Source organism: Aotus nancymaae, unplaced genomic scaffold, assembly GCF_030222135.1.
Source record: "Aotus nancymaae isolate 86718 unplaced genomic scaffold, 86718_ANA_hifiasm-v0.15.2.pri h1tg000062l, whole genome shotgun sequence".
Taxonomy (NCBI): Eukaryota; Metazoa; Chordata; class Mammalia; order Primates; family Aotidae; genus Aotus; species Aotus nancymaae.
The window spans coordinates 44,689,355-44,711,452 of record NW_026988476.1 but is presented as its reverse complement, the minus strand read 5'-3'; positions in this window follow the sequence as shown (position 1 = coordinate 44,711,452).

Here is a 22,098-nt window from a genome sequence, read left to right as displayed (position 1 = left end):
GCAGATACCATACTGTATCATAATCCTATTATATTTGACTTGAATGCCCAAAATTTTCATAGGTCTATATGTTAAAAATTTAGTATTACATGTTAGGGATTTATTTTTGTCTTCTGTTTTCACATACAATTTTTTATAACTAGGTCTGTTTCAATTTAGATCATAGAAGTTTAAAGAAGTATTATTAATTCATGAATTGCATTGTGGAAAAATTTAAATAAAGTATGAAATGACTAGATTACCCCAAATTGTTTTTTTTTTAATGTGGTTAATGACCTGGTTACAATTTTCAGACAAGTAAAATTGGCTTGATAACAGATTGAATATAGTAGATAATGGATAGTTTGACTCTTTAAGGGCTTCCAAGTGTTAAACAAATACATTCTCAATTCTGAATTACATCATAGTAACTACTTAAATAATGGTAAGCCAATTCTCCTTTTTGAGATACTTAACACAATTTGCCTCTTCTGATCCCATTCCCTTCTTCCCTAAAAACCATGCTAGAATTTAAAATTGGAAGTGTTTCATTTGTCATCTACATTTTAGTTTTTTTATTCTATAGATAAGTAATAAGACAAGTAGATGTTCTGCTGTCAAGACAGTCCATGTTATTGTTGACCATTCTTTTCAGGGATAATGCTTAATGTCATTTGTGCGTTGTATAAGGAATGTTGTTTATCAGTATATAGACCTACCATTAGTAGAAGTGATGTATGGCAGGCTTTCTTGAATAATATGTATTGTAAGTTTGTTTCCTATAGTGTTATTATGCGTCAGATTCTTTTAAATAAAGCTAGTTTTTAAAGAGAAAAAGAACTTTTTTAAGTGTTTGACTTTCATCAGGACAAGTAGGTGTGAGAATCTTGGCTATGAGTGAGAGATGCCCAGTGTAACATCAAGCAGGGAATAGCCTACAATTTACCAGTGTAATTTTATACTGAGGAGGGAATCAGAATTTTTAGTCAGGCCTTGCTGTATACATATTTTTCCTGTGAAGTTTATTCATAAAACTGAGTCCTGGATTTCCTTAAAAAAATGTGAGTATGACATACCTACTTTGATTTTAACAATTTGGGACTTCAGTTGTGTTAATAAAAATTATTTGCAAAAGAATTTTACAACTTCAGCAGCTTAATGATCCCTGGGGCAGAGACACGATTGTAGCAAATATTAAGAATAAACTTGCGGCCGGGCGCGGTGGCTCATGCCTGTAAACACAGCACTTTGGGAGGCCAAGGTGGGTGGATCACCTGAGGTCAGGAGTTTGAGACCAGCCTAGCCAATATGGTGAAACCCTGTCTCTACTAAAAATACAAAAAGCCAGGCATGGTGGTACCTGCCTGTAATTCCAGCTATTTAGGAGGCTGAGGCTTGAGAATCACTTGAACCCAGGAGACGGAGGTTGCAATGATAGTGAACTAAGACAGAAAAAGAAAGAAAAGGAAGGAAGGAAAAGAAAGAAAGGAAGGAAGGAAGGGAGAGAGGAGGGGGAGAGAGAGAGCAAACAAACTTGCTTGAATGTTAAGACCTCCAAAGTTTGTTTGAAACAACCATCAGTTGCCTTGAGTCTGTTACATAAAAAGAGACTGAATGAAATAATGGGTCAACTGATGCAAGCTTGGCATTATACGTAAGAGGTGATAATAAGATGAAATTATCTCAAGGTAAAATTTGAATGCATGAAATTTCTAATTAAACTAATAGGAAAAATAAAAATATGTGTATCTTGCTGAAGTAGAATATACATATGGAATTCTTATCAAATAGCATTATTAATTGATGCTCTAAGTTACTTCCTCTATTTTAAACATGTAGCAGTGATAAATATGAAAAGATAAAATTGAGCTCAAAACCATGCTAGGTGCTAGGCTGGGCGCGGTGGCTCAAGCCTGTAATCCCAGCACTTTGGGAGGCCAAGGCGGGCAAATGACAAGGTCAAGAGATAGAGACCATCATGGCCAACATTGTGAAACCCTGTCTCTACTAAAAATACAAAAATTAGCTGGGCGTGGTGGCAGGTGCCTGTAATCCCAGCTACTCGGGAGGCTGAGGCAGGAGAATTGTTTGAACCCAGGAGGCAGAGGTTGCAGTCAGTTGAGATCACTGCACTCCAGCCTGGTGATAGAGCAAGAAAACAAAGCCATGCTAAATATATCCAAGGACAAGTAATATCGTACAGAAAGAAAGCATGAGCCATGGTGAAGCAGCAGCCTGCCTCTGAGTTCACAAGCAGAAACGGGGTCAGAAATTCTGATCTGACAAGGTAATGAGGGCTAAACATTTTTAAACATGAGATGCAGTTAACAGGGCTGAAGGGGAAATTATAGCTTTAGATTATTTTTAAGCCCAAAATATAATGAGCTAAGTATTGATCTCAAGAGAATAAGAAAACAACAACAACAAACTAGAAAGTAGAAGGAAGGAAATAGGAAATAAAATAGGAAAACACTGGAGAGGAATAATAAGACCATAAATAAGTTATTTAAACAATAAAGATGAGGCCAGGAGTGGTGGCTCACGCCTGTAATCCCAACACTTTGGGAGACAGAAGTGGAAGGATTGCTTGAGCCAGTTCAAGACCAACCTGGGCAACATAGGGAGACCTTGTCTCTACAAAAAAATTTTTTTATTAGCTAAGCATGGTGGTGCACACCTGTGGTCTCAACTACTCAGGAGGCTGAGGTGGGAGTATTGCTTGAGACCAGGAGATTGAGGCTGCACTGGGCCTTGATCATGCTGCTACACTCTGTTCTGGGCAACAGAACAAGACACTGTCTTAAAAAAAAAAATAGAGCCTGTGATCAGACCGATTTTTTTTTTTTTTTTTTTTTTTTTTGAGACAAACTCTTTCTCTGTCACTCAGGCTGGAGTGCAGTGATGTGATCTCAGCTCACTGCAACCTTTACCTCGTGGGGTCAAATAATTCTCGTGCCTCAGCCTCCCGAGTAGCCAGGATTACAGGTGCATGCCGCCATGCCCCGACTAATTTTTGTATTTTTAGTAAAGATGGGGTTTCACTACGTTGGCTAGGCTGGTCTTGATGGTCTTGAACTCCTGACCTCAAGTGATCTTCCCGCCTCAGCCTCCCAAAGTGCTGGGATTACAGGCATGAGCCACCGTGCCTGGATGAAATTCATTTTTTTAATGGTAGGCAGAAATATGAGGAATGAAAATGGAGGCTAGCATAGCACTGTTTTAAGCTAGGGGCTGAGCTGGGATTTCTCTCTACTGCTGTACCACTTGTGAAAGGAAGCCAAAAAAATCTACCTTCAACTGATACCTGGGGCTCTAATTTATAGGAAGATGCAAGCCTAAGGGATAGAAATACACAGTTTTTAAAATTTACAGAGTTGGTAACTGGTTTACAATATGAAGAAAGAATTGAAGCAGTGAATTACCATATAATACCTCGCTGAACTGGGGTCCCTAAAACATAAATTTGAGGCAACCCAAAATTGCTAGAAAGAAAAGGATGAACACAGAGGAAATAAAGATAAAAGAAGGGAACAAAAAAGACACTCTAAATCAAAATTTCTGAACACGTGAGATCTGATGTAGGAAAACCAGCTAACCAATTCCTTTTGAAATTTCAATCCACTCAAGATGAAAATAATGGAATAATCTGAAACGTTAAGATAAGTTTGCTTAGGATTCTGAAAGGCAAGCTAAACAATAAAACAGAAGTGATAAAACCCAAATAAGTAGACATTAATCCATTCAATATTTACCATCTTCTATGTTCAGGCACTCTTCTAGATGCCAGAACTATAGCAGTAAATAGACAAAAATCATACTCATGAAGTTTTTATTCTAGTGATACGGACAGTAAAAGTGTTAAGTGTAGTTAAGAAATAAAGGGAATGGGAATAAGAAGTGCTGGGCTGATGGGACAGGAGGTACAAAGAAGTTTATGATTTTTAATAGCTCAATGAAAAGACATTTAAGTAATGGCTTAACGGAGTAAGAGAGAAGTCATGGAGGTAACTGGGGAAGAGAATTCCAAACAAAGGTAACAGTAGGTACAATGATCCTGTGGCAGGAGCATGCTTAGCATATTTCAAATATTTCAGCCAGTGTGGCTGGACTAGAGTGAACAAGAGGAGGAATAAAATCAGATGGAATCAGAAAATTAACAGGAAACCAGTCATGTATAACTTTGTAGGTCATTGTAAGGTTCTTGGCTTTTATTCTGATCCCATCTCCTTGAGAAAATAACTAGTTGGGAAGCTGTCTAGAAATCCAGTTGAGAGGTGATGGGACTTGAACCACTTTTTTTAGGAAGGGACTAACTGGGAAGCTATCTAGAAATCTAGTTGAGAGGTGATGTGACTTGAACCACTTTCTGTTAGGAAAGAAGAACTAGTTGGGAAGCGATCTAGAAATCCAGATTTAGAGAGGATGAGATTTGAAAACTTTATAGTAGTAAGGGGAGTGAAAAGGTGGATCTTGTTTTGTCTTGATTCAAACAACTGTAAAAACATAACTGGGGAAATCTGACTGTGAACTGAAGTTATACGACATTGGGAATTATTTTATTTTTGCTTTATGTGTTAATGATGTGTTTATGCAAGAAATTGCCTACCATTTTAATAGATACACACTGCATCTATTTATAATTCTGCATTTTCTTTAAAATATCGTTGGAAAAGAAAACAAGAACCAAAAAAAAAATCCTTAAGGATGTTTAAGATTTAAACATTTTCAAAAATTTTCTAATGATCATATATAGCATGTTCAAATGGTAGCTAAAACATGCTAGTTCCTTGTCTCAAGAAGTACATAGAAATACTGAATAATTCCAGATTTTGTTAGAAAAAATTTTAGTGATTTATATAGTTAAAAAGTCACAATTTAAAAAATATTTGTCACAACTGTGCTATTTAAGTCACAACTAAAAGAATATACATACAATACAGTTTCTAAACCAGCAGAGGAAAAAACAGAATATGGGAAACTTTATCAAGCTTTGCCCTATTCCATTTCTTTTTCATCTGCTTTTCAGAAAAGAAGACAGAAAAGGAGATGAAAAAGAAAGTAATGAGGACAATAAACAAAAAACACACAAAACCAAATCTATCCAGTGGTTTCAATAAATGGAAATTGATTAAATTCACCTGATAATGTCAGATCAAGCATTCAATGATATTCATTAAGTGAAAATGCTAAATTGATCACAATAATAAGTAAAAAATTATAAAAACTAGGTTATATGCAGAATTATCACAATTAAAAAATATATATTTTTATACATCTATGTAGATATAAAAGCCTGGAGTGATTGTCTGCCAAAATGTTAACTGTGGTTATCCTTGGGTAATGGAAATATGGATAATTATTTTCCTTGTATTATCAACAATAAACATATATTCCTTTAGTCACCAGAAAACATATTTTTTTTAAAGTGAAGAGACAGGAAAAGGTACACCAGAAAAATACTAATCAAAGAAATACAGCAATGTTAATATCAGAAAAAATAGAATTTAAGGCAAAAGTAATTAATAAGGATACTTTTTTTTATAATGTAATGTAGTTTAGTTTTTAAACTGAATTGCAGTAAAGCCTGTATTTTGCAGAAATAATATGACAAAGGGAATTTTATAATTATTTTGTTTTGTTATTTTTATAAATATTTTTAAATTTTGTTATATATTTAATAGTGTTCTTTTAAAGCATTTTCAGTATCAAGATATCAGTATATATTTTATAACTTACATGAAATAGAAGTACATATATATACCATTTATTTATTTTGTTCAACTAATTAAATTTTTTAACTTTTAAGTTCAGGGGTACATGTGCAGGTTTTTTATATAGGTAAACTCATGTCATAGGAGTTTGTGTACAGATTATTTCATCACCAGCTATTAAGTCTAGTAGCTGTTAGTTATTCTTTCTAATCCTCTCCCTCCTCCCACCTTCCACCTTCCAGTAGGCCTCAGGGTCGTTGTTCCCCTCTATATGTTCATGGATTCTCATCATTTTTATCCTGTGAGAACATGCAGTATTTGGTTTTCTGTTCCTATGTTAGTTTGCTAAGGATAATGGCCTCCAGCTCCTAACATGTTTCTGCAAATGACACGATCTCATTCTTTTTGATGGCTGCATAGTATTCCATGGTGTATATGTACCACATTTTCTTTATCCAGTCTCTCATTGATGGCATTAATGGTCAATTAGATTGATTCCATGTCTTTACTATTGTGAACATGTGCATGTGTCTATATAATAGAATAATTTGTATTCCTTTGGGTATATACACAGTAAAAGGATTGCTGGGTTGAATAGTAGTTCTCTTTTAGGTATCTGAGGAATCAGCACATTGTTTTCCATAATGATTGAACTAATTTACACTTTCACCAACAGTGTATAAGCATTCCTTTTTCTCTGCAACCTTGCCAACAGCTGTTATTTTTTGACTTCTTAATGATAGCTATTCTGACTGCTGTGAGATGGTATCTCATTGTGGTTTTGAGTTGCATTCCTCAAAGATCAGTGATGTTGAGCTTTATTTCATATGTTTGTTGGCTGCACATACATCTTGTTTTAAAAAGTGTCTGTTCATGTCCTTTGCCTGGTTTTTAATGGGGTTGTTTGGTTTTTTTTTTCTTGCAAATTTGTTCAAGTTCCTTTTATAGATGCTGGATATTAGACCTTTGTCTGATGTATAGTTTGCAAAACTTTTCTCCCATTTTATAGGTTGTCTGTTTATTTTATTGATAGTTCTTTTTGCTGTGCAGAAGCTCTTTAATTATATCCCATTTGTCAATTTTTGCTTTTGTTGCAATTGCTTTTGGCATCTTTGTCTTGAAATCTTTACCCATTCCTATTTCCAGAATGGCATTCCCTAGGTTGTCTTCCAGGGTTTTTATCGTTTTGGGATTTACATTTAAGTCTTTAATCCATCTTAGTTGATTTTATAATGTGGTCTAAGGAAGGGGCCCAGTTTCAGTCTTCTGCATAGGATCAGCCAGTTGTCCCAGCATCATTTATTAAAGCACTTCCTATTGAATAAGGAGTCCTTTCCCCAGTGCTTATTTTTGTTGACTTTGTAGAAGATCAGATAGTTGTAAATGTGTGGCATTATTTCTGGTCTCTCTATTCCATTCCATTGGTCTATATGTCTATTTTTGTACCAGTACCATGCTGTTTTGGTTGCTGCAGCCGTGTAGTATATTTTGAAGTAGTAGCATGATGTATCCAGCATTGTTCTTTTTGCTTAGAATCGCCTTGGCTATCCAGGTTCTTTTTTGGTCCCATGTGAGTTTTAAAATAGTTTTTTCTAGTTCTGTGAAGAATGTCTTCAGTAGTTTGATTAGAATAGCATTGAATCTATAAATTGCTTTGGGCAGTATGGCCATTTTAATGATATTGATTCCTCCTATCCATGAGCGTGGAATTGTTTTTCATTTGTTTGTGTCATCTCTACTTTCTCTGAGCACTGTTTTCTGGTTCTCCTTGTAGAGATCTTTCACCTCCCTGGTTATCTGTATTCCTAGATATTTTATTCTTTTTGTAACAACTGTGAATGGGATTGTGTTCCTGATTTGGCTCTCAGCTAGACTGTTGTTGTTGTATAGGAATGCTAGTAATTTTTGTACATTGATTTTGTATCCTGAGACTTTGCTGAAGTTATCAGCTGAAGGAGCTTTTGGGTTGAGAATATGGGGTTTTCTAGATATAGAAACATGTCATCTGCAAACAGGGATAGTTTGACTTCCTCTCTTCCTATTTGGATGCCATTTATTTCTTTCTCCTGACTGATTGCTCTGGCCAGGACATCCAGTACTATGTTGAATAGGAATGGTTAGACAGGCATCTTTGTCTTGTACTGGTTTTCAAGGGGAATGCTTCCAGTTTTGCCCATTTGGTATGATATTAGTTGTGGGTTTGTCATACATGGCTCTTAATATTTTGAAGTATATTCTTTCAATATCTAGTTTAGTGAAGAGTTTTGAACATAAAGGGATGTTGAATTTTATTGAAGACTTTTCTGCATCTATTTTGATAATGATGTGTTTTTTGTCTTTAGTTCTCTTTTATGTGATGAATCACATTTATTGATTTGTGCATGTTGATCCAAACTTGCATTCCAGGGATAAAGCCTACTTTTGGATATGCTGCTGGATTTGGTTTACTACTATTTTGGTGAGGATTTTTGCATTGATGGCCATCAAGGATATTGTCCTGCAGTTTACATTTTTTGTTATGTCTCTGTTAAACTTTGGTATCATGATGGGGCTGGCCTCATAGAATGAGCTAGAGAGGAGTTCCTGCTTTTCAATTGTTTGGAATTGTTTCAGCAGAAATGGTATCAGCTTTTCTTTATGCATCTGGGAGAATTCAGCTGTGAATCATCTAGTTCTGAACTTTTTTTGGTTGGTAGGCTATATATTACTAATTCAATTTTGTAACTTGTTATTGGTGTGTTCAGAAATTCAGTTTCTTCCTGGATCAGTCTTGGGCAGGTGTATGTGTCCAGGAATTTATCCATTTCTTCTAGATTTTTCAGTTTATGTGCATAGAAGTGTTCATAATATTCTCTGATGGTTGGTTGTATTTCTGTGAAGTCAGTGGTAATATCTCCTTTGTTGTTTTTTATTGTATTATTTGAATGTTCTCTCTTTTCTTCTTTATTAGTTTAGCTAGTGGTCTACCTATTTAATTACTTTTTTCAAAAAACCAACTCCTGAATTTGTTCATCTTTTGAATGATTTTCATGTCTCAATTTCCTTGATTGAGTCCTAGAGATTCTGGTATATTGTATCTTTGTTCTCAATGGTTTCAAAGAACTTCTTGATTTCTGCCTTAATTTCATTATTTACTCAAAAGTCATTCAGGAGCAGGTTGTTCAATTTCCATATAAATGAATGATTTTGAGCACATTTCTTAGTCTTGATTGCTAATTTGATTCTGCTGTGATCCTAGAGAGTGGTTGTTATGATTTCAGTTCTTTTGCATTTGCTGAGGAGTGTTCTGTGTCTGATTATGTGATCGGTTTCAGAGTATGTGCCGTGTAGGGGTGAAAAGAATGTATTATTCTTTTGCTTTTGGGTGGGGAGCTCTGTGGGTATCTATCAGGTTCATATGATCTAGTACTGAGTTCAGGTCCTGAACATCTTTGTTAATTTTCTGTCCTGATGATCTGTCTAATACTGTTAATGGGGTGTTTAAGTCTCCCACTATTATTGTGTGGGAGTCTAAGTCTCTTTGCAGGTCTCTAAGAACTTTCTTAATGAATCTGGGTGCTCCTATGTTGGATGCATATATATTTAAAATAGTTAGATCTTGTTGAATTGAACCCTTTACCACAATGTAATGTCCTTCTTTGTTCTTTTTGGTTTTTGTAGTCCTAATTTCAGACAAAACAGAGTTTAAACCAAGACTGTTTTGTCTGAAATTAGGACTGCAACTTCTGCTTTTTTCTGTTTTTCATTTGCTTGATAGATTTTCCTCCACCCCTTTATTTTGGGCCTGTGGGTGTCATTGCATGTGAGATGGTTCTCTTGAAAATAGCATACCAATGGGTCTTGGTTCTTTATCCAGCTTGCCTTTCTGTGTCTTTTAATTGGGGCATTTAGTGCATTTACATTCAAGGTTAGTATTAATATGTGTGGATTTGATCCCGTCTTCATGATATTAACTGGTTATTTTGCAGACCAGTTTGTGTGGTTGCTTTATGGTGTCACTGGTCTATGTATTTGAGTTTTTCTAGTAGCTAGTAATGGTCTTTCCTTTATATATTTAGTGCTTCCTTCAGGAGCTTTTCTGTATTAGTCCACGGTCATACTGCTATAAAGAACTGCCTGAGACTGGGTAATTTATAAAGGAAAGACGTTTTGCCAGGCGTGGTGGCTCATGTCTATAATTGCAGCACTTTGGGAGGTCGAGATGGGTGGATTACTTGAGGTCAGGAGTTCGAAAGCAGCCTGACCAACATCATGAAACCCCATTTCTACTAAAAATAAAAATAAAAATAAATTAGCTGGGTGTGGTGGCAGGTGCCTGTAATCCCAGCTACTTGGGAAGCTGAGGCAGGAGAATCACCTGAACCTGGGAGGCGGAGGTTGTGGTGAGCCAAGATTGCGCCACTGCCCTCCAGCCTCTGCAACAGAGCAAGACTCCATCTCAAAATAGATAAATAAAATAAAGAGGTTTAATTGACTCACAGTTCCACATGGCTGGGGAGACCTCAGGAAACACAATCATGATGGAAGTGGAAGAAACATGTCCTCCTTCACATGGTGGCAGGAAGGAGAAATGCCAAGCAAAGGGAGAAAATCTCTTTATAAAACTATCAGATCTCATGAGAACTCACTATCATGAGATCATCATGGGGAAACTGCCCCATGATTCAATTATCTCTCCACCTGGTCCTGCCTTTGACATGTGGGAATTCTTACAATTCATGGTGAGATTTGGATGGGGACACAGAGCCAAACCATGCCACCTTGTGAGGCAGGTCTGGTGGTAACAAATCCCCTCAGCATTTGCTTGCCTTAGTAGAATTTTATTTCTCCTTATGTAGCTTAGTTTGGCTGATATGAAATTCTGGGTTGCAATTTCTTTTCTTTAACAATGTTGAATATTGGCCCCCAATCTCTTCTTGCTTGTAGGATTTCTGCTGAGAGGTCTGCTTCCCTTTGAGGGTAACCTGATCTTTCTCTCTAGCTGTCCTTAACATTTTTTCTTTCATTTTGACCTTGGAGAATCTGATGATTATATATGTCTTGGGTATGATCTTCTTCTGAAGCATCTTACTGGGTGTTAAAACGCATGCTCTGAATGAAGAGACCCCCCCAAACAAACTTTGTGTGAGCAATGTGGCTGTTTCTTAACCCGGGTGTGGGTGGGCTGAGTCCAAAAAGGGAGTCCGTAAGGGCGTAGGGATAAGAGTTGGTTTTATAGGTTTGGAGTAAACAGTGGAAAGTTACAGAAGTAACTTTAGCATGGTTTTTTGCAAGCTGGGAGGGGGTCATAGGTTTGGGGGCTGGGAGGGGGGTCATAGGGTGTGGAGTCACAAGGTTGACCAAGGTCAGCTACAAAGTCCAATGGCCTTGTCAATTGAGGCTGGAATAAGAAACAATAGAAGCAAATCTCAGGTTAGTTAGGTGCTGCAGGGGTTGATTGTTCTTCCTTCCAGCTACTTCAGGCTTTCTAATTCCAGAAGGCCCTCCCAAGGTGTACGTGCAGGTCATGGGCGTCTCCATGCCATCCACAGCATGGTCAGACCATACATTCCTGTGTTTTTATATTAGTAAGATAAAGGAAAAAGAAATTAAGAGTGGAGGGTGGTGGAATATTAGGAAGGCTGGCACAGAAGGGTGATGGGGCAATGTTTCCCAGGACTTCTTTGAGCGGGATTGGGGGTGGCGTGGAAACCTAAAAATGGGAAAGAATTTAGAGTGCTGGGAGATTGCAGGACAAGGGGTGATACTGTGGGGTTGTTAGAAGGAGCATTTGTTCTATTGACTGATTGGTTATTGCTTGTATACATTTTGTAGGAATTGAGAGATTAATTGGAAAGCACAATGTTCAAATAAGAGGAGAAAGATACTATCAGAGGACTAAGGATTGGAAGAAGCCATGGTTACCAGTTAGTGTCCAGCCGGTTCAGCCGGGTCCAGAATAACCATTTGCTTGATTAGCGAGCTTTTGGGATCTGTCTTTTAATTTATTGATGGCATCGTATATGAGGCCGGACTGGTTTACATAAAAACAACTTTCTTCATTTAGGAATAGGCAAAGACTTCCTTTTTCAGCAGTCAGTAAATCAAGACCTCTGTGGTTTTGGAGGAAAATTGCAGCTAGGAAATTTACTTGAGCTTGCAGAAGGGATAGTGATTGAATAATTCTGCAGTGCTAGCAAAGGAATTGTTAGAGAGGCTACAGAAGGTGCTGATTGAAGTGGTAAGACCTGCTATGCCTGTGCCGAGCACGGTAGTAATTCCTAACCCTACAAGTAAGGAGATCAGTGGAATGACCTGTTTGTGTCATGCCAGGACCTAAAGGAGAACAGAGAGGCTTTCATCTCTGTTGGCCAGCTGAATTTCGGGCGTAAGAAAAACTAGGGTACAAGTGCCTGTCCAGTGGTAGGAAGGCAGATGTAAGAAGAAGAACCACAGAGGAAAAAAGTCCTTGGCTTAGACAGAACCGGAAGTGTAAACTGAAAAGGTGAGAAAGCGTTCTGAGGGGGCTGGGGCTTTGGACCCAAATGCTAAGGGAACCACCAAGGGCTGTGGCTGTTAAAGGTTGCAGCGGGGTTTGGTAGGGTAACCGTGTGGAGGGAGAGCACTTGTTTTCATGGTGTGTGAGGAAGCATGTGATATCTATAAGTAACCATTCACTTTCATTAACAAGATTGGGTATGAGCAGACAGGAAGAGGGGTCTGGAGGAGAGTCTGAGGAGCAAGAGGAGGGTAGCCCAGGGTAAGGTGAGAGACAGGGTAAATGCCTACCTAGACAAAACCTGCTATTGATGTTTTGAAGGCTGCTAAAATAAGGGAGGGCTTTTCTGCAACGCACAGTTCATATGCTTCTATTTTTTGGTTAACGTGAGTAGCAGGGCTCTTGAGGTGAAGTGTAAAGGAACACGAAGAAGGTGGGCGATAGAGTCATGGGGTTCAGGGTTTGTGTCAGGTATTAAGTGAGAGACTGGGTTGAAGTCAGGTCAAGAGCAATGGTTACTTTGGGGATTTCAATAAAGAGTGTATAAAGCTGGAGAAAGCGAGGGGCTGAAAGTGAGTGTGTGAGGTGTGAAGAGGAAACTAAACTTTGGAGGTTTTGAGAGATAGGATAAGTGGGGCATAGTCTGTGATTCTGAGGGATTCTAAGAGTATCAGGGCGGCAGCTGCTGGCACACACGGGCAAGAGTGCCAGCCCAGGATTGTGAAGTTAAGTTGTTTGGAGAAAAAGGCTACAGGCCATGGGCCTGGCTCCTGTGTAAGAATTCCTAGGGCACAGTCTTTTTTTTCTGCTGCTTAGAAAGAGAAGGATTGAGAGGAGCTGGAGAGTGCTAGTGTAGCGGCTGTTTCTAAGGCCTTCTTTAGCAAAGGAAAGGAAGAATGGGGGAAGGATTTAGACTTTGTGGGTTCAGCTAAGTTTCCTTTTGTAAGTTTGTAAAGCGGTTTGGTTAGGAGGGCAAAACCTGGTATCCAAAGGTGACAGTATCCTACAACGCCTAGGAAGGAGAGAAGCTATTGTTTAGTGGATGGGGTTGGGGTTTGGGAAATCAACTGGATACGGTTGGCACGGAGAGCGCGTGTATGCTGGTGAAGGATTATAACAGATGGGGAAGAAATTTGGACTTTAGAAAAATGTGTTTTTGAGGTCAAGGAAAGAATAGTGAGTTGTGGAAGGAGCTATGGAACAGGATGAAGATAGGAGGGTATAGGGGTTTGGTACAACCAGGTGGATGGGAAGTAAAATCTGACTGATGAGGCAGAGATCTTGATCTAGTCTGTAGAATTTGTCTGGTTTTTGGACAGCTAGGATAGGGGAATTGTAAGGAGAGCTTGTAGGAATTAAAAGGCCATGCTGCAATAGACGGTGATAACAGGCTTTAGGCCTTTAAAAGCCTGTTGTGGGATGGGGTACTGGGGCCGGGCAGGGTAAGGGTGGTTAGGTTTTAAGGAGTGATGAGGGGTGAGTGACTTGTAGTAACAGATGGGGAGGTGGTGTCCCGCACCCCAGGGTTAAGGTAGGGGGACATAAAGGAGAGCTATTGAGGGAGGTATGGGTTCGGGGAGGAGGGCGGCAATGAGGTGTGCCTGTGGCCCAGGAATAGTTAAGGAGGCAGGCAATTTTGCTAGGATAGTTTGGCCTAACAGAGGAACTGGACAAGTGGGGCTAATTAGGAAAGAATGTGGAAAGGAGTGCCGGCCTAATTGACATCAGGCTTGGGGAGTTTTGAGAGGCCTGGAGGCCTTGCCGTCAATTTCCTCAACAGTTAAGGAGGCCAAGGAGACAGGTCCTTGAAAAGAAGGCAGCGTGGAGTGGGAGGTCCCCGTGCTGATTAAGAAGCGGATGGACTTACCCTCCACCATAAGAGTTCCCCAAAGTTCGGCGTCTATGATGGTCCAGGGGGCCTCCGAGATGTTCAGGCAGCGTCAGTGTTCAGCCGCCAAGCTGAGGAAATCTGGAACGGATTCCATCCAGGAGCTTTGGGTTGGAGCTCCAGGAACTCTGGGAGCAGCGACGTGAGTCAGACAGTCCGACTTTCCTCGGGGCCCCACACAGACGGGGCAGGGCTTAGGAGGAATCCCGGGCTGTGGGAATTCCTTGGCCCAGTGGCCAGGTTTCCGACACTTGAAGCAAGGTTGGGGAAGGGTGGCTGGACGCTGTAGTCTGGGCGCTTGGAAGTCTTCGTGAGCCGGTGGTGTGGCTGGGGTTTGTCTTGCGGTAGAGGCAAGCATCTGTAGTTCTGAGATGCGCTGCCGTTGGGACTGAACACCTTGAAGGTGAGATTGATTAATTCTGTGGGGTTTGAGGGCCAGATTTTAATTTCTGTAGCTTTTTAAATGTCAGGGGCTGATTGGGTGATAAATATTCTTTGGGGGTGAGAGTAGAAGTAAGGATGACATTTAAGTCACTCCGGGTGAGATTATAGGACTGGGTTAAGTATTGAAACTCTCGTATATATTTAGGAGGATCTGATTAAAAGGAGCCTAACCATTGGCCAATTTGGGAAAGGTCGGATAAAGGAAAGAAACGTGCACCCTAACTGTGCCTTTGGATCCAGCCACCTCTTGAAGCGGGAGTTGTTGGGCAGGGGCAGCGGAGTTAGCCGCAGAACTGAACTGTAAGCAGGACCCGGTATGAGGTGGGGAGGTGACAGGAGGGGCATAAGGAGGTGAGTTATGGGTAGGGGAAGAAGAGGAAGGCTCTTGGGGGTTGGTTAGGTCCTGGATTAGCGCCTGCTTCCGACAGGACGGGAGGAGAGAGGTCGGAAGGGTTGATGGACAAGGAGGATTCTGGGTTACCAGCAGAGGCAGGAGGGGCAGATGGAAGGGAGAGAAGGAACAGAGATTAGGGAGGGATTTGAATGTAAAAAAAAATGCCTGGACATATGGAATTTCAGACCATTTGCCCATTTTATGACAAAAGTTGTCTAGATCCTTCAGGATAGAAAATTGAAGGTACTGTTTTCTGGCCACTTAGAGCCATTGTCCAATTTATATTGTGGCCAAGTGGTATTGCAGAAGGAACAAAGATGCTTAGGTTTTAGGTCAGGTGATAGCTGGAGGGGTTTGAGATTTTTCAGAACGCAGGCTGAGGGAGAGGAAGGAGGAATGGAGGGTGAGAGGTTGTCCATAGTTGAAGAAGAGCTGTGGAGACAAGGAACGTGAATCCGTCACGAAGCAGTTTAGCATACGTCCCAGACTAAACCTTGGTCTGAACCTGAGGTGAATTGATCAAAGAGACAGTCCCCTGCGTGGATCCATCACTTATGAGTGCGAATGAGTGACCAGAGCAGACATCTGCACAATGATCAGTCACCGAGGGAAGCCTGTCTTCCTGGTTCTGTGACCTACGTAGGATTTTTTTCCTGTCATGAACCACATGGAAAGTCCTGTCTTTCTTGTCTCCCATGAAAGGGAGAAGAAAATGAAACTCATAGGAGAAGGAGGTTGACAGGTAGCGAGAGGACTGAGGAAGAGTTGAAGCAAACCACTTAGGTCATCTGAGGATGGTGAGTGGATTCGTGGGCTGGTCTGATGAGCCTAGGTTGTAGGTAGGTCTCTTCACGGAGGGATGACAAGGTGAATAGGGACAGGGGGTTTGGTCTCCCGTAGAAAGGAGTTCCCCCGTCCCAGGTTTCAGCACCAAATGTTAAAATGCATGCTCTGAATGAAGAGACCCCCACACAGACTTTGTGTGAGCAACATGGCTGTTTATTCACTGGGGTGCTGGTGCACTGAGTCCGAAAAGGGAGTCAGTGAAGGGTGGAGGGATAGGAGTTGGTTTTATAGGTTTGGAGTAAACAGTGGAAAGTTACAGAAGTAACTTTAGGGTGTTTTTTTGCAAGCTGGGAGGGGGCTGTAGGGTGTGGAGTTACAAGGTTGAGCAAGGTCAGTTACAAAGTCCAGTGGCCTTGTCAATTGAGGCCAGATTAAGAAACAATAGAAGAATGTCTCAGGTTAGTTAGGCACCGCAGGGGTTGATCATTCTTTCTTCCAGCTACTTCAGGTTTTCTAATCCCTGAAGGCCCTCCCAAGGTGTACGTGTGGGTCTTGGGGGTCACCATGCCGTCCATGGCATGGTCAGACCTTACACTGGGGTTCTCTGCATTTCCTGAATTTGAATGTTGGCTACTCTAGCTAGGTTGGGGAAGTTCTTATGGATATCCTGACATATGTTTTCCAAATTGCTTACATCCTCTCCGTCTCTTTCAGGGACACCAGTGAGTTAGTTGTAGATTTGGTCTTTTTAAATAATCCCATATTTCTTGGAGGTTTTGTTCATTTCTTTTTATTCTTTTTTTTTCTATTCTTGTCTGGCTATCTTATTTCAGAAAGCCAGTGTTCAATCTCTGAGATTCTTTCTTCAGCTTGGTCTTTTCTGCTGTTAATATTTGTGATTGCATTATGAAATTATTGTAGTGTGTTTTTCAGCTCTATCAGGTTACATGCTTTTCTATATATTGGCTATCACGTCTGTCAGCTCCAGTATCATTTTATTGTGATTCTTAGCATTCTTGGATTGCTAAGTGCTGGGTTTCAATGTACTCCTGCATCTCAGTCATCTTTGTTCCTGTCCATTTTCTGAATTTTATTTCTGTCTTTTCAGCCATCTCAGTCCAGTTCAGAACCCTTGCTGGAGAGGTGGTGTGGTCATTTGGAGAAAGGAAGACATGTTGGTTTTTCAAGTTGTCAGAGTTCTTGCATTGGTTCTTTCTCATCTTTGTGCGCTGATGTTTCTTCAGCCTTTGAAGCTGCTGACCTTTGGATGGGTTCCCCGCCACTGCCCCCACCACGCCCACCACCTTTTATCCATTTGATGACCTTGAAGGTTTAAGTGTAGTACAAAGTAAATTCAGCCAACTGGCTTCATTTCTGGAAGATTTTAGGGAGCCAACACTGGGCTCCCAACTTCCGGACTGTGTGCTCTATATCTGGGGGGCTTGTATCAGGCCCTGACTTTGTCCTCTTGCTCCTTGAAGTTAGGAATCTGCTACACTGAGGGGAGCCAAAGGTGCTGTCCGATCATTGGTCACTCCAATGAGTGGTGTCAACCAAAGCATTTCATAGTGCAGCAGCACTGGGATCCGTCTTTGTTCACATGTGGCAGCAGCAGCAGTAGCGGCATAGTGGCAGCATGGTGGGGGCACATGCGTCAGCTGCAGCAGGGTGTAGCAGGTGCTGGGGTACCTGCCTCTGTGCAGGTGCTCACCACAGTGGTGGAGGCAGTACAGCTTCCAGTGACCCCTGCTCGTGACTGTGTGTGTGGTTGGCTGGTGATGGTATTAGTATGGGGTGCCAGCAGGCACAAGTCTATATGTGTTCTCTGTGCACCACAGGCACGGGTGGTCACTCAAGTCAGGGGAGGGTCTGTTGTTCTCTGTGCCTAGTTTCATTCCCATGGCAGTGTTGGTGCAAGGGCATGCCAGCAAAGCAATGTGGGGGTTGCTGTGGGCCAGGCAAAGCAGCAGTGTGGGGACAGAGTGGGCAGGCTGGTATGTGGCTGCAGGGGCCGCCCTGCTGTTTAGTTCTCTGATGGTCAGGCATGGTCCACCAGCACAGGAACTATGATGTGGGCCCCCAGGACACCCAAGGCTGTCCTGCAAGCAGGCTCAACCAGGCCTGGGCCCCAGGAGGGGCCAGCAGACCAAGGGATGCTCATGTCAGACTGGACTATCTGATGGGCAAAACCACCTTGCAGAGTTCAGGTCTAACACTTCACCTAGGGCTAAAGTCTCCTATGGAACAAGTTGAACCTGGAGAGATGGGCTCTCCTGGCCATGATTCACTACAGATGATCCTGCATCAAACCTTCTGGGCTCCTCTTCAGCAGGCGTGCTGCCCCTACCACTTCTCTGAGTAGCTATCCCTGCCAACTCTTGGTGGTCATGGGGTCTCCTGCCAGGATTCCAGAGGCATGCAGCGTGAGTGGGTTGCTCCTTACCAGCTCAACTTACCTGTTTGCTCAGAGTCACTGAGGGCCAGGAATGAGCTCTGGTGCATAGTAGCCCCATGCAGGGCTCCCAGCTTCCTCGCCCTTCAGCCTAGCTTCCGTGTCTTTGTTCACTCCGGTGCCTTCCCTCTGAAGATCTGTTAGGAGTATACCAGTCCTCTGTGGCAGCAGTTTCATCTGGTTGTATCTAGTTGGCAATCTTGCCCCCATTTCACCAAAGAGAACATTTTATAAATATTTTTAAAACCCACCAAAACGACAAAATAATCATGGACATATATGATTGCAACAAAGTCTCAACATACATAAAGCAGAAGATGCAATCGCAGAGAATTATAGGGAGAAATAAGCAGCAATTGCTTAAGCATTTAAAACAAATTTGTTTCAGAAGATGACCGTCTAAGTATCAAATTTTTTAAAAAATGATTTTTAATATATATTTTAGTCCACTTAGGCTGCTATAACAGAATACTATAGACTGGGTGGTATGCAGACTATTTTGTCTGACCAAAAGATAATGAAAAAAACCCTGTGTGTTTGTAAATTAAAAGTCAACTCTTAAGTAATTAATTCATCAGAAGGAAAGTTATGTAACATTTATGCCTTAAAGACAACTTAAATACTACACATCGAAACTAAAGGGGTAGGTTTAGGATATAGAAAACTGCAAAAAGCCTCATTTCTGCTCTAACCATGAGAAAAACCTAGATAATCCACAAAACCATAACGTTTTCTAAAACCATCATAGAGCTCATTTCAAAGGCAATCAAGTAATCTGAATAGCAAAGAGAAACTAGGTTCTCCAAAGAGAGAAGGCACATTAATTACTTCACATTTAGCAAAGTGGAAGAGAAAGAGGGACCATCATTTCAATGGAAAAGAAGAAATCAACTAAATTTTGTAAAAGGCCGTATATGGGTTCGTGTGTCAGTTTGCCATAGGCAGGGACCTCAGACACAAGGTGAATTTGCATTTACTTGTAGGCCTTCGCTGGATGCTCAAGAAAATGATTGGGGGCAGGAGAGAAGACTGAAGAAGTCTCCCTCACCCACCATCCACACCAGTGGTTCAAGTGTTAATGTTATTAGTAGGTTCTTGGGGACAGGCATAAAGTACAATTTTCTTTTTTTTTTTTGAGACGGAGTTTCGCTCTTGTTACCCAGGCTGGAGTGCAATGGCGCGATCTCGGCTCACAGCAACCTTCGCCTCCTGGGTTCAGGCAATTCTCCTGCCTCAGCCTCCTGAGTAGCTGGGATTACAGGCGCGCGCCACCATGCCCAGCTATTTTTTTGTATTTTTAGTAGAGACGGGGTTTCACCATGTTGACCAGGATGGTCTCGATCTCTTGACCTCGTGATCCACCCGCCTCGGCCTCCCAAAGTGCTGGGATTACAGGCTTGAGCCACCGCGCCCGGCCCAAAGTACAATTTTCTAACCCCTTGTCTCCTACAAATCAAAAGCCTTAAAACACTGAGGAGAATCATGAAACTCTGTTGTTGTCCCTGGACACAGGCAAAGAATTGTTGTTTTTAGGGGAGGGCCAGAAGAAAAGCTTGTTTGCTTCTTGGTAACAGATAGGAAACTATCCCAATACCAAAACAAAGGCGAAGATCCATTGCTGCTGGAGGAAGGTAAAAGAAAAAACTCTCTGCCACCTATAGGAAGTACAGGGAATTTCTTGGGTGAAGGCTGACTCGTTAATATCAAGCAGATCATGAGAGGAAGTCCTGGAAAGAGGCAGGAAACTGTGTCTCAAGACCAATTATAAAGATAAGGCAGAGTTTGGTGGCCACAAGAGGAAGGGAAAGAATAATGAGAAAGTCCCACTACCGAGAGACAGGTCCTGTGCCTCTCCCCTAAGCACAAAACCCCTAGACGAATTTGAAGTTTGTGTAGCATTAAAGACAACTATACCAACAGCAAACTTAAACCCAGCTCAACCAAAGCAAACAAAAGCTGAGAATGTGTTGCCAGCAGACCTGTGCTACCAGAAAGATTAAAGGATGTTTTCACATCGTCTGTTCTCACTCATAAGTGGGAGTTAAGCTATGAGGATGCAAAAAGCATAATAATGACACAGTGGACTTTGGGGACTCTGGGGTAAACTGTGGGAAGTGGGTAAGGCATAAAAGACTACAAACTGAGTTCAGTGTATACTGCTCGGGTGATAGGTGCACCAACATCTCACAAATCACCACTAAAGAACTTACTCATGTAACCGAATACCACCTGTTACCCAAAAACCTATGGAAATAAAAAATAAAAACACACACAGAGGAAAAGAAATAATAAATCTTCTTTTGAGAAGTCTGAAGAAAAAGGATGTTCCATAGGTAGAAAGATTATATTGCAGAGAAACTTATATCCATACCAAAGGAAGTAGTAAAAATAAAGGTAAATATAAAAGGTATTTCTTCTTGTTTTTTCTTTTTTTTTTTTTTAACAGAGTCTTGCTCTGTCGCCAGGCTGGAGTGCAGTGGTGCGATCTCAGCTCATTGCAACTTCCACCTCCCGGGTTCAAGCAATTCTCCTGCCTCAGCCTCCCGTGTGGCTGGGACTACGGTGCGTGCCACCACGCCCAGCTAATTTTTGAATTTTTAGTAGACACGGAGTTTCACCATGTTGGCCAGGATGGTCTCCGTCTTTTGACCTCGTGATCCACTGCCTTAGCCTCCCAAACTGCTGGGATTACAGGAGTGAGCCACCGTGCCTGGCCTCTTCTTGTTTTTAATTGCTTTGACCCATACAAGCAATTCTCCTGCCTCAGCCTCCTGAGTAGCTGGGATTACAGGCGCGTGCCACCATGCCCAGCTATTTTTTTGTATTTTTAGTAGAGACGGGGTTTCACCATGTTGACCAGGATGGTCTCGATCTCTTGACCTCATGATCCACCCGCCTCGGCCTCCCAAAGTGCTGGGATTACAGGCGTGAGCCACCACGCCCGGCAATTGTACTGTTTTTAAACACATAATGATGAGACAATTGGACAATGATATGTGGAAAAATTAGCCTGGACCTCTTCAAGCCATCATATAAAAATTTAACTCAAAATGAAACACAGATCTACATTTAAGACCTAAAGCTATAACATTTCTAGAAGAAAACAGAAAAACTTTGTATTGTTAGGTTACGAATCTATTTCTCAGTTAAGACTGAAAAAGAACAAATATTTTAAAAGTTGTTCGTTAGATTAAGCTTTATCACAATTAAATCTTCTATTATTTAAAAGACATTGTGAAGAATGAAAAGACAAGCCATATAATGAAATAAAATGTTTGAAAAGCATGTATCTCATAAAGGTCTTGTATCCAGAATACATAAAACACATTTAACAGACATGCCACTGAAGAGTGAAACAAGTAAGCACATGATAATATGCTTAACGTCGTTAGTCACCAGACAAATGCAAATTAAAACTGTAGTGAGGTACAAATAGACAACTATTCGATTCGATAAAATGTTTTCAAAACCCACAAAATGATTGATACCAAGTCCTGGTGAATATGCAGAGTAATGGAAACTTTCATACATTGCTGGTAGAAATGTAAACTTTGTACTTTTGAAGTAGTTTAGGAGTTTCTTATAAAATTAGTAAACTTATACCTATTATATGGCCTGGCAATTATTTTCCTAAGTATTTACCCCTGAATGTTTATAGCAGTTTTATTCATAATTACCAAAAACTAGATAGAACCAAGACGTCTACCAAATGTAGAATGGACAAATCAATTTTTGTACGTGTATGTTATATAATACTTCTCAGCAACCAAAAGAATGATTGAAACACAACAGCGCAGATGGAGTTCAAAAGCATTGTGCTAAATAAGAAGAAAACACAAGCGTTCATACTATATGATTTCCCTATACAACATTCTGAAAAAGACAAAAGAATAGGAAAAGAATTCAGTTCAGTGGTTGCCAGGGCTGGGGGCTGGGAGGGAGTGGGAATGTAACTGAGTAGCTTAG